A 12873-nucleotide genomic window follows, 5' to 3' on the forward strand; every position below is an offset into this window, starting at 1 on the left:
TCATTATGGTGAAATCGTGTATATCAAATTTGGGTTGGAGAGTATTTAGAAAATATTGCTTCAAATGTTTATAATCTCCTACTGCTATTTTAAAAGGCTATTGGCAAATTAACAGAACATGAAGCGTAGCATTTATTACATCAAAATTAATTCTGGCTGCTGTTTTTTTTTTCCCTAAAGATTTTTTAAAATGTCTTATAATTCAATTTGACAATTGAAATTTTCTTTTTATTTATAATTAATATTATTCTTATTTTAGTTATCCTAAATATTATTGTAGGAATGTTCAATTTATTTATATAAAAACTCTTGAACAATTCATTTTTCATACATTTTTTTTGAAAACACTAAACTTTTATACCTATACAAAATTAATGTCAATAGAAACAATGGACATGTTTTCTTGCTTACCCCCTTTATGTAAAAATATCTAAAACATTAATGAAAAATGTGATCAAGTAATGTGTGTGTGCATCCATATAAATATATTATTGTAGCTCATCCATAACAAATATAGGGTTGATAAATCAAGTTTGCAATATTACCCCCTTTAATATGGTAAGTACTTTAACTAAGACTTATAAGCCATCCATTCAGGACTAGCCCAGGAAAAGGATTTATTTTGGAAAAACTACATTAGGATTAAACAAGGAGGATGATCTAGGAATAACACTTCTCTCTTGCCTCTAAAACTAATTTTTCTTTTAATTATTAAACTTCATATTCTAGACATTAAATCAATTGTTTGACCACTTTCACCATTCATGATCTAGAATATTGTTAATAGAACAAGCTATAATATAAATACTCATTTCACTTGTTAAGGTTTTAACCACCTTAACCCAACTTCATTACATATGAATTTAGCTTTTGGCCTACCAAAAGTTATTTGTAAACTATCATCCATCATTAGTAGACCCATTTAATTGCCAATTTGAATAGCACATTGATTTGATAAAAAAAGTTTGACCCCCTTTTCTTTTTCCAATAAACATGAATAATATCAAGAATTTTAAAGAATGTTGATCACAACAATTTTTGAAAAGAAAAATCATCATATAGAAATAATGTTGCATCACTTCAACATCATCTAACCCCTTTGATCATGAAAATCTTGACTAGAGTTTGCCACAATATCACCAATTAGTTACTACAACAAGTTTAGAAAAAAGTTATTTATCAACAAGGAAAAACTAGTTGTGAAGTCCAATAATGGGTATGGATGTCTTTCTATTCCTTCTCCTTTTTCTTTTATTTGTCTCTAGTTAATGATTTTTTTCTTACAATGTTATTTTTTGACTTCCCATGCCTATCACCTTTGCATTTTGAATTTCTTGTGATATTGTGGCAAGATTAACATGCCTTTATTCATGTACTCATCCATTAACTATAGTATTTCCAATGTGGAAAATACTCCCCTTCACCATGGTCTCATCTATGTTGTATGCCATTATATTTATTCTCATTCTCCTAGTTTAGGAAGGTGTATTCCTTATGCTAACAAGGTTAAAAATAATCTCACCCCCTCTATGATTATAGAGGAATCAGGCTTTGCCCCCTAGTTGATGATAACCCTAAACTCTCTGCAAAGAAAGAGAAAATATCCAAGGACTCTCAAAAGAAAGAAAAAGTGCCTCATCTTAGAGGAAACTCCACTAACTATGACAAATTTTAAAAGAAAGATTGCCTCTACTAAAAGTATCCTTCTTGATACCTCCAATGGAAACATGCTATAAAATTAGATAATTGATGTTGGAAAACATATCTCTAATGATGAAAGAGAGTTATATGATGGGGATAAAAATTCTATGCTTGTGAAAAGAGGGACAACTCTATTTTGGGAAAGAAAAGGCTAACTCTAGGTTAAAGAACAAATAGGGGAAGAACCTAAAGGAGGAAGGGTGAAAAGAGGATAACCTAGATGTTATGGATGAGGAAGTGGGTTAAGAAATTGACTATGATGTCTGCCTAGAGAACTAGGATAATTCCAACTATGAGCATAAGGATCATGAAGCTAAGGATGTTGAGGACATAGATGAGGATATGGAGCAAACATAGTTTGTGGATATTAGAGTGGTTTGTGGATATTAGAATGGACCCAAGCTTGGAGGAGGCAACCCCTAAGATAAAAAAACAAAATTAAGTGGAGGAGATTACCAAAGATACCCCTAATTCTATGCAAGTTGTGCTAGAAGGTATGGAAAGTAAATTATATGGTGATATTCTAGCCTATAGAAAATAACTGAGGCCCTAAAGGCCACTATTCCAAAGTCTATGATCAACATTGAGTATGGTATGATTGTTTCAACTCTTTGAAAAATCCAATAGGAAATGATGAAGAAGGCAATGCTCAGTACTATCACTAGGAAGAGAAAAATGAAGAAGGTGGATAGAAATAAAGATGACAAGACTAAGGAAGAGCCCAAGGCTGGACACTCAAAATACTAAAGTGAAGACCTTAGATTCCTCACTAGTGATAAGAAGGCTATTAAAAAATCATTTTGAGTCCTTTTCTACTTTTCATGTTTGTGTTGAAAGAAGAGAATGCTTGTTTGATATTTTGTTCAACATATGGGGGTTACATTTTATAGAGCATGTTTTGGTAATTGTACTGACATTTTGATATTTACCTTACTAAAAATTAGTTACATATAAGTTTATTAATGCCAACATTCCCCTTAATACATTGATCCTAAAAATGTTAAGACACCTTACCTTAGGGAACCCGACTTAAGGTTTACATGTATCAAAACATGTTGAATACATATTGTAAATACATATTTTGATTTTTTTTTAAAATGAAGTAGAATACCTTAAACTAAGAAAGTTTCCATCAATTTTTCATATTACCCTTTGAAAGATTTAGCTTTGAGATGTGTTCTTATGCCAAAAGTCATGAATTTTTAAAAAATTGTCCCTAAGAGATGCAAAATATCTATGCCAAAAGTCTTGAATTAGTCTTGAAAATTTAAATTACCACTAGAATATTTTCTAGTAGCATTTAAAATACTATCCCTAAATTGGTATTTATCTATTGTTTAGATACATTTTGACTTATTATGGTAGAAGAAACTATGCCCGACCATCTTGAGAAATACCAACTTTACAAGTTAAAGGACCACAAGGAATACCAAAAAGCAAACCTTGAGAAGATACAACTTATCCAATAGCAAGGCCTGAAGAAGACTTGAGGAATTGGATTTTTGTTCTTAGTTCTATTTCTTGAGCTTTATTCTCAGTCTTTTTTAGTTTTTTGGCAAGAATCTCATACTCTTTTCTAATTTTTTTAAAATTTTGAATCAATCTTTGATTTCACCTCAGGTTCATTTATCTAGATACCAATAACCATTTTCTTACCTTTTTCTATAACCTTAGTTTTACTATCTATCATACTTATTTCAACCCTAATTTCCTATACTAGTTTATATAGATGTATTTGTGCTATGATAGGTCCCTATTTCTCTTCTAAAGAACTCTGCTCAACTTCTCATCTTTGATCCTATATTTCAATATTTCAACATCACCAAATAGATTCGTATATAAAGATGTAGATCTCTCTTCCAACTTCTTATTTTGGTTTTTTGAAAAGTCCATCATTCACATCAAACTTTCTCTCTCCATGACAAAACTCATTGTTATTAAATTTATTTTTGCCTTCTCCGAATGCATACATTTGGCATTTTTTGTAACCTTCTTTCTGAGAATATCCAACTCAATGGGTAAGTCATCTAAATCTCCTGTAGTTTCTTGTGATTCTATAGTATCACCGAGATCTATAAGATTTTTCCCAATAAAAGGATTTTTCTTAGGATTAGTTCTAGTGGGTTGTGTAATCTTTGATTTCGTATGATGATCCATTACTTTTAGAACATTCCACTTCAAATAAAAATCTCCAATGAATAATACCATTTTATGTTGGTAGATCAACTCTTGCTAAATACAAGTTTTGAAAAATCTAAGTACCCAATATTCTCATATCTTGGACTTAGAGACGAGAACTCTTTTTCCTCTATAGATTGACATTGAAGATTACTTCTAACATTATCCCTAGGTTTCCAAGTGTGACTTAGATACTCGCCCTTTTTCCTAGGCTAATTCTTTCTATTACTGTGTGGCAAATCTATTTGTAGTGGGATCTCAGGATATCCTATCATGTACATTCTTGTGTTTTTTTTTTGTTTTTTAATCTTATCAACCATTATTAGTAAAATATAAACCAAACATTGGTTGAGAAAACTTGACTGAGTTACCAACCACTAAGGGAAATATCACATTTCAATTGACAAACCTTGAGAATCAACAAAAGGCTAAAAGAAAACAATAGGAGAAAACCATGACCTGTGATGGATGTGACTATTGTCACTAGCCAACTTCAAACATAAAATATACTTCCACATGTATTAACTTAATCAAATAACAATGTACTATAGAGGAAAATAACTATATTACATAACCCAAGGACACTGATCTAATACATATGACATACATGTAATATAGTATTTACACATAATATCCCTAGTGGAGTCTTCATTTTGTTGGCTCTTGATTTGATAGGTTTTTAATCACCTTTTTGAATGCGGACTATACCTAGGATTTAGCTAAAATCTATGATGAAAATTATATCTTGATAGATCAATAGGACCAACTAACAAGATAGTATAGTCTTCTTTCCATTGAACTCTATACAATTTAAGTAGTTGTACCCAAAATCAAACTCTTTTCCTATCAAATTACACTTCCATTTTGTATCCCAAAATAAAGCATATGTAATCGTTTGATTCTTCTAAATACAGTATAATCAAAAGAATGAAGAACAACTAATAATTCATATCTAACGATCTGCATGTCAAGTATGAGAAAATTTCATCACATCCATAATTCAACATAAAGTAAAAGGATTGTTTATTAAAGATTTTTTTTTTTCTATAAATGCCTACCAGTTTGCTCATAATTATAACATGACAAATGTTCTATCCATTGGTCTTTAACTTATAAATATAACACTATAACCTCATATCTACTGCACTTTGTCAATAAGATCAATACCTAATTAAGATCTCATAGTTATCAAAATGTTCTCATGAAACCCTTCAATTCTCTTATTACATATTAAGTGTTTACTTAATCAATTTTAGTAACAAAAAAATATGAGATGGGATATAATTATGAATGAATTATAATAGAAATTAAATTTACTTACTATTGAATCACAAAAAACTAAAGAATAATATGGAAAGAGACAAGATCCAAATTGAACAATTCCAATGACTTCCTCATTTGTATTAATTTTCTTGAAATAATATAATTAGAGTATCAAATCTATGAAATAATACAACTCAAAATTCATTCAAAATATTAAGACTCTTGTTTCTCCAATCATGAGATAAAAATTAAAAATGAAGAAATGCACATTAATAGAGAAGCTTAACATGAAATTATTACATTCATCAACTTAAAATTTTTGGCCCTTTCTTCCAAGCCTTGGAAATATTATTATAGACAAGGATTGGAATATTCTATGAGATTGAGGGAAGTGACACAAGTTTCTCTTCTATTGGAAATAAGATTTTTTTACATATAAGTCAAAACAATAGAAAAGAGTATTGGAGATGATTCAAAAAATTAAATAGTTATCAGCACATATGTTTAGGGTTTGTTGTTTGTTTGTAATGTAGGCATATCCATATTGGTTGTACTACAAAAGTAATATATCATGTTTTGATAATTATCATCTCTTTTTAATCTCTTCATGGTTTTCTCTAATTTTTATTACTAACTATCTCCTATAGGCAAGGATTCTATTTCTCCTATGACTTTTTCAACACTAACGTCTCTTTCCTCATATGTCCATTTAGCATGTCTAAACATATTTAATTTGTTTAAACTTTTTTTTCATGTAGCATTTGTAATGGCCCTTGTATCAAGAAAAAAATTATTCATGTCCATCTTGACTTTATACAATGTATCAACAACTTCATAGAAAAAAGACACATCAACATCTCCATTAAAATATGGTACAACTTTATCATTATTCAAAATTTGATTAAAACATGAAGACCATTCCTAGAACTCTTTTAAACTTCCCTAATTATCAAGAATAAGAGAAACAAAATCTTGGACACCATTAAGAATAATTTTAATCTTATTTTATACTTTTCGTAATTTTCCAGTAAAAAAACCATATAGTTATTTTACCCTATCAAGTATTTTTCTTGAGGTAATAACCTCTCTTGGCAATTCCTTCTTTTGAGCCATTATTTGAATCAACTTGCCAAAGAACTAATTATATGGACCCTAAATAATAAAGAAAGGAGTTAATACAGATAAATTCTCCACTCACTACTGCTATGTATCTTGGAGAGATATGAAAATGCTATGGATATTGTGAGAGATATTCTTCAATATATGTATCATATGATTACACATACCCTGCATTGTATCTATCCTTGCCTATCTTCTTAGGTATATTGTACAACTCTTCATGCTTATAGATTGATTTGTTTCCACCATAGGTGTCACCTCCTCTCCATCTTTCTATACCTCCTTCTCACTCATCTTTGTTATAGGCCTAGAAACACTTTTCAATTTTTTTAATTCTCCTTCTAATTCTTCAACCTTTTGCTCTATTACATAGATTTTTTTGAGCTCTTCCTTACATTTTTTTTTGGTTGCAACATAATCTTTGAATGCTAGAGCCAGTTGATCATCAATTTGATCCATTTTGTCTTGACTCAATTTTTTCACTACATTTAATAAATTTGAGACTTTTCCACTAGATTTTGATTGTAGAATCCAAAAAATAATACTTCCTTGAGTCATGTCGTTTACCTTCATTAACTTTGGCTTCTTAGGTTCTAGGGTTGTACTCCAAACAACCATAGTTTATGAGTCTATATTATTATCGGATCCTCTTTGCTAGCCTTCGAGGCCAAACTATTTAAAAGATAGTGAAAAATATTATCTACTAATTTGATCTAATATGAATGAGGAGCTCAAATCCCATCAAATAAGTAATAATGATTCACTTCTAATCACTAGGCCTCTAGCATCCTTTGCAATCAACATCTCACTATTAGGGTCATAAGCCTACAACTTAGCCACAATTTTATTAACCTTCTCATCTGATTCTCCTAGTTACAATGCCAAAGTCAACTCATTTTTCTTTAATTCTTGGGCTTGGATGATTCTATTGTCTAACAACTTCATAGCAATCTCCAACTAAGTAGGAGCATTTTCTTCCTCTGTAACCTAAGATTTCCAAAAATGTTGTTTTAAATTAGAAAAATATCAACTCTTTTTAGGCCATATCTATAACCTCTCTAAGGTATATCAATTAAATTCTATTTTCTAGCGTATATTTGAGCCATACAGATGATTTAGGCTATTCTTCCTCTTCCTCTAGATAAACATCTAGCTTAGGGGAAGTGGGGTCATTTATCCTTTCCTTTTCTTTCTAATAAACTTTGTCAAAAATATGTGACATAATATTCTAGTAACTTTCTATACTTTTATTAAATCTATCCAAATATTTCTCTTCACTATAAAAACCTAGGAATGTAGGATCATTTTTTTTCATCTCTGCTTCCACTCTCAATATATCTTCCCATTTTAGGGTTCTCTCTCTACAAACATCCTAAAGAAAAAAATGCACAATTCACTCCCATTTGTATCTAGGACTATGGAATTCTTGTAAAAAATATAAGGATCTCTACTCATGTCTATTAACAAACTATGCATTGGAGGATTCAGGATTTACAATCCTAGTCAATATTCCACATACACACTTGTATTTTTTTACTTTGGTTTGACTCATACATGTTGGAATATCTTCCAATTCAACTTTGTCTTTTGGTTTGCCTTGCTCTTCCATTTCTAATTTAGCTACTAGAGCTTTGTGCATCTGTGAATCTCTGTAAATTTTTCATCTGTAGAACTTTTTTGGCTCTAAAAGTTTTACAATGGCTACTTTAATAGATAATTGAATAGACTTTATCAACATATGATGAAAATTAATTATAGTAGATTCCCTCATGAAAAAATTATCTTTTAAAATGTCTCAAAAAATCAATTTAACACATATCTTGGTAGCATTTTTACCTGAGTGTACTTCCTATGAACATGGCACTAATTTATTGGCCAAGACCCTTCCTATCTATTCTTCATGAAATGTTATGACTTTCCAACTAAAGAGTTGTGATGCTATGCTCAACTACTTCATTAACCCTTATCACATCCTCACAAGAGTCTATCTCATAACACTAAAAAATGTGATTTAGCACTAACTACATACCATAACAATTAACCATTGGTTGAATTTTTTCTTCCCTAAAATGTAGTAGCATTTATACCCTTTTAAAGTCATGCCACACAGACACTCTCTACTTCTCGACTATTATCTTTTAACCATTTGGAGAAGCCACAAACTTGAATTTTACATCTTTCCTTCCCTGTGTAGCTTTGTCTTAATCATGAGGCTTAACCTGAAAAGTTTCTTATTCCTTTGGATTGCAAAATCACAATAGTTTTATCACTATCATATCTATATCCATGAAGTTTCACTTTACCTTTAAAATATTTCCTCACAATATCACAACAATTGATACATCATGCCAAGTTCAACCAAAGATCTTGCGCTTAGTGTCAAATATGCCTCGTTGTGACTTTGCATCTTAGGATTTTAACCATTTACAAACTTCTTGCAACACACATAGTAACCATGAAGTAATGGCCAAAATTATTTGAAGACAACTAATATCCACCATGCATCTATAATCTCTCTTTGATCTTCTTCATTTGTAGGCTTCCCTCATATGTCATCTTCTGAAGTTACATCTTATATATGTTCTCATAGTATTGCAACATTTTTACCCTTGCTTATACAATTCATAGTGAAGTAAAATTGCACCCTTTTATTTCCTTATCACAACATCTCCACTTCAATAAATGTTGAAATTTTATTTGCAAATAAGTCATGGTAAGGACAAGAACAATTCATTGCAACTTCGCAACCATCCACTTCATAAGACCAAATCCTATGGAGAAGTCACACTAACATTATGATCACTACATTGCAACACTAATATGAGTAAGTGAGACAAAAAAAAAAAGATGTTACACCCTAAAGAATGTTTCCACTTCACAATATTTATTGATATAAACACTATACCTCATGCAAAGTCATGAACAAGGACAAAAGGGATAATGCTAAAGCATGGACCAAAAATTTAAAACATTCAAGGATTAATATGAAACAAGGGATAGAACTAGAGTTTTATTAATAACTAAAATTTATGACATGGAAATATTAAATAAAAACCCTATCAATAGAGAGCTTAGAATTTTTAAGCATTAAACAAAAATAATTATAACCTATTACAAAATAGGGCTATCACAATCTTCTATTTCTCTTTTCTTATCTCTTTTCTTCTTATTTAGAATGTTATTAGAGTGCCTATATGCACTCTATGATATTAGGGCACAATTACTAATGAGAAAGTATCTAGATCAATTTCAAAATTTGAATTCCACATCTAACTATTCATAGAAAAAATGTTATCAGGCTACTGCTATGGTCTAGACTAGTATCCTTACAAATCTTTTTGAAATCCAATGTGTAGCCTTAGTCCTTAACTTCATCTTCTATCTAACTCTTTTCTTCAGTTACATTCATTCTAATTGATCTAATATCTTGTCACATTTATGTTGACTCACTTCATAGATGATATGTGATCAACTACCCTTCACACTTGTCTATTGGTGGTGGCATGGCATGTATGTGCATATTGGTTTACTCTTCTATCCATGACACTGTTACCTTGTAACTTTTTCCTCTTTCAACCAATTTCTAAACAATGACAATATAATTTCACAATGTTCATGCAAATGAGACTTGTGGGATCAACATTAATTACCACCATTATTTTTCCCTATGACAAGGGTTTCTATGATATAAATACTAGTATTATTGTGTTATGTGGATAATTCCATGTTTTTTTTTCTTATTATTTCACAAGTTAACATTGGATTAATTTGGTTTAATTTTTGTTGATTAAATATAATTTGAGTTAATCATTTGATAAATTTTACATCTAACATATTTGTATTCCATTGCCACCAATAATCTTTGACCTTATAATATTTATTGTTAGGGATATGGATGAAGTTTATGAGAGCCTGAAGAGGAGACAAGGAATAGTTATTTCTCTATATTTCAAATTAGTCATAGTTATCAACATAATCCCCCATAAATCTTTAAAAAAATCCTACACATGTATCCCTAAAGCCATAAAATTGAAGGATAGAAGATAAGGAGTGATAATGTATCCACCAATATTTAATAAATACTTCTCACTTTGTCAAGGGAGAATTTTAACTCTCAAAAAATGAGGTCTTTGGTACAAGAGATTCACTTCAAATGAGTAAATAATCTATCTAAGTCTATAATGATCCATAAAGATTCCATAAAATGCTAATTTCTACTCAAAAACTTATCAAAAATCATTTTAAAACCAATCATCAATGATAGAAATAATATACCAAAATTATTTTTCGAGGAGATCTTGATGAAGGGCATGGATCTTGTGGATAGAAATCCCTCCAAGAACTTGTATTTTCAAAACTTTATCCCACACATGTAGTATATTTTAGTCTTAGATCCTAAACACAACAAATTCCTTCAAAATTAATCAATTTTATGAACAAATTCCTTTATAAGATTAAAGAGACATACAATATAGAGTAGTAAATTCTAAAATAAAGCTTTTGTGAGTTGCAACTTACTATGTTGAGAAGAAAGATATCCCTTCTAACATGCTAATTTGAATTAGTTCAAGATAAAGATGTTAGATTGGAATAAGTTAACACAAAGGATTAGGTTGCTATCATATTTACCAAACAATTACCCAAGGATGTATTTTTGTATCTAAGAGGAAAGCTAAGGGTCATTCCCCTTTTTTTATGCTCACTAGAGTATAGATTAGTAATGCATCAACTTAGCTTCATTTAAGAACTATCAAATTGATGCAAAGAAGTCAGAGCTCATTACATATGTATCAATACATTAGGTACATTATAAAAACATTGTATCAAGTCTTTGGCACGTGATGTCAAAGATGGAGATTTTAAATCATGTCATATACTTATTTAAGGGAAAGATTTATGTGTTCAAAGAAGAATTAGAGCCAGCAATCTACAAGAGGGAGAACTTGATCTGATGGAGTTTGAAGATAAGATGGAAGAGGGTGAATCTTAGAGGGAATTCTCATGGAAAGATAGAGAATCATAATTAAACTAAGGATATTATAAATCATTTCATTGCTCTAAGTTTTCTTTGCATAATGACATGTTGTGTTACCATCAATTCCAAAGAGGGAGATTGTTGATAACAATTATTTAACTTTATATTTTCATTGATGCTACACAAATGTTATACTATAACCAAGAACTAACAATTGGAACCAAGCTCAAAAGACTCCTATATCAGCTAAGAAAGAGACAAGTTCAGTAATCCAATTGCAACCAAGCTATGTTGGTCAAGGAAGGAGTTTAGTTGTAATCAAGTTAGAACTTTAGTGTAAATTAAGTCAAGTTAGTTACCAAGGAACTTAGTGGTAACTGGGTGACTTAGTTTCAGTTCAAACTGACCTACATCAGAATAATTTACGTTTTTAAAAAAAAATTAAAAAAATAAGCCAACTTAATGGATGCTAATTATTTATTTGTAAGGATATTCAAGCTGACTTGACATTACATTTCATATATATGAAAGGTCAAGTTGTGGATTGAATAGTGTGTAAGTTTTGAAGAAGATAAGATGTGAATAGAGAAGGATATCTAATTAAGGGTAGAATATCCTAGGATCTATAAAGAATATTTTTATTAGGAAGGATCTAGAGGACAAGCTAGAATAGTGATCTCAATCTACAATTTAGTTTCCTCATAAAACAAGTCAATCATTATTACTCTCTAACAATTGTAGTAGTGAAGAAATATCTTAATATTATTGACTAAAAAGTCATTTTATAAATCCTCTAGCAAGGTGGCATTTCTAGATTGAAGTGTTTTCAAACCTCTAATAAAGTCACTCCTAATCGGGTGATTTCAATCCTTTAATAGGGTCACACCTAATAGTTTTCTTTCTAACCTTTACCAAAGTTGGTTCCTAACAGGAATCACTTCAAAAGAGTAAAAAATTGTAACTAGTTGCATTGGTGGTTTTCCCAAATTAGGCTTCCACATTAAATATTGGTGTCTCATGTGTTCATTTTCTTACTCCTTTATCATTCTGTTGTTGGAAATATAAGAGGAGTAACTAAGAGGGGAGGGGTGAATCAGTTACCATAAAAATGAATCCTAGATACCTTAGATGCCAATACAAATCAAAACCAACTCTTCTGAAATAGAAAATACTATTGTAACTTGGTTAGCACTGAATCACTTAGCAAACACCACTAGAATCTGTATTACTTGGAAATTACTAAAATATTTCCTTCTGAAGATGTTTAGTGTTATTACCCATAATTAACTTAGTTGCAAAAATAAAAATAAAATAACATGAACACATATGACACTAGAATTTAACATGGAAACCCAATTTGGGAAAAACCACCAATTGCAACTAGTTACTATTTTTCACTCTTCTTAAGTGAGCTCTATTAGGAGCCAACCTTGTTAAAGATTAAAAAACACACTATTAGGTGTGACCTTATTAAATGATCTAATCACCCTATTAGGAGTGGCCTTGTTAGAGGTCTTTAGACACTTCAATCTAGAAATGCCATCTAGTTAGAGGATTTTGCAAATAGTTGTTAAGCTAATTCTGTTAAGATATTTGATACATTAATACAATTATTAAAGAGTAACAATAATATGACC

Source organism: Cupressus sempervirens, chromosome 1 (assembly GCF_028749045.1).
Source record: "Cupressus sempervirens isolate cs-2001-9-10 chromosome 1, ASM2874904v1, whole genome shotgun sequence".
In the NCBI taxonomy this organism is placed as follows: domain Eukaryota; kingdom Viridiplantae; phylum Streptophyta; class Pinopsida; order Cupressales; family Cupressaceae; genus Cupressus; species Cupressus sempervirens.